The 1,500-nt window shown below is 35.3% G+C and overlaps 1 pseudogene; it reads right to left on the bottom strand.

The window, feature by feature from the left end:
* Positions 1-5: 5 nt before the first annotated feature.
* LOC102579635 (crocetin glucosyltransferase, chloroplastic-like) lies at positions 6-1,280 on the bottom strand (annotated as a pseudogene).
* Between the last annotated feature and the right edge of the window lie 220 nt (positions 1,281-1,500).

Below are 1,500 nucleotides of genomic sequence, written 5' to 3'. Positions count from 1 at the left end.
CATTTCTTGACATTTCTTTTCAATTCTTCCCCTTCTTTACCGTCCCCATCACGATCATGATAAATCTATTGAACTCATTTCTTTCCATGACACCACCTTCAGTAACATTAACTCTAACACCATTCTTCCAAATATCTTGAATGAGTTTTGGATTATAAACTTGATCATTCCAGAGTGGACATGCCACGATAGGTACCGTAGATGCTATGCTCTCTAAAGTTGAATTCCATCCACAGTGAGTCAAAAAACAACCAACAAAAGGGTGTTTTAGAACTTCCACTTGTGAGCACCAACTCACTATCTTCCCCTACTTTTCAAGTTCAACTTTGCAACTTAACTTGTCCTCCATCTTATCCCCATCTTGTCCTTCCCTAATCACCCACAAAAATGGCCTCCCACATTTCAGCAATCCATGTCCAATATCCTCCATCAATTAACTTGATATTTCAGAAACTACCAAATGCTATGTAGATAACTGATCCCTTGTCCTTTGAGTTCAACCAATCCATATAATTCTTCGAACTAATCTCAATCATATCAGCTCGAAAAGTATTATCATCAAGAAATATTGAAGGAATTGAAGGCCCAATTCCTACCATAGTCACATGCTTTAGAATTCTCGAAGCATCAAAAGTGTTCATAAGAACTCTTGGATTTTCTTCACTACTCAACATTTCAATTTGCCTTTTAATAGATTTAACTGCCCAGTTGGAACTCGCCACGTCATGAAACACAAAAGAAAGAAAATCAATTGGACTAAGTGTTGGAAATCCTGGTAACTCTATTATTTTATCCTTAGCATCACTATTTTTGAAATAATCAAAATAGTCTGTGATTCTATAATAGTAAACATCAAAAACTGTGGCAGGTTGGATCCAAAATAATGTAGATGGGATATTAATTTTTTTGGCCACTAAACCAACCCATTCCATGATAATTGTGTAGATGACATGTGAAAAAGGGGTGCAATTTTTTGCATTTGATTGGATCAAATTAAAAACGAATTTTGACCCACGGGACTTTACAGAAGAATAGAACATATGAAACTCATCAATTGAACTTAACTGGAATTTGCCATCATAGCCATCAGAGAAAGGAGCAAAGCTTAACCCTTCAACATTTGAGAGTTTATTTATTTTACTAAAAGTTGATAGGCTCGTTGTTTAAGTGACTCCAATGCCTAAATTGATAAATTGTTTGGAAAATTGAAGACATGGATTAATCTGGCCTTGGCCTGGGAATAGTGCTATAAGAACATGAGACTTTTCATTCTTCAAATTTTTTTATGTTTTGGGTGGTGTAAAGAGAAGTATCCATGAAGGAGAATGAGGATTTTGGGTTTTTTTTATGTTTTGGGTGGTGAAAAGAGAAGTATCCATGAAGGAGAATGAGGATTTTGGGCAGGAGAACTTTATTAATAAATAAGGCGTTTTTGAACTGGCTTGGTTACAACTGATTCAGGTCACACATATTTATACTAGTAAATATATGGTTCTAGAT

The sequence above is a fragment of the Solanum tuberosum genome, unplaced genomic scaffold, assembly GCF_000226075.1.
Source record: "Solanum tuberosum cultivar DM 1-3 516 R44 unplaced genomic scaffold, SolTub_3.0 scf00752, whole genome shotgun sequence".
Classification (NCBI taxonomy): Eukaryota; Viridiplantae; Streptophyta; class Magnoliopsida; order Solanales; family Solanaceae; genus Solanum; species Solanum tuberosum.
The sequence above is the reverse complement of the archived record's forward strand: the minus strand, read 5'-3'. Positions and strand labels throughout refer to the sequence as shown.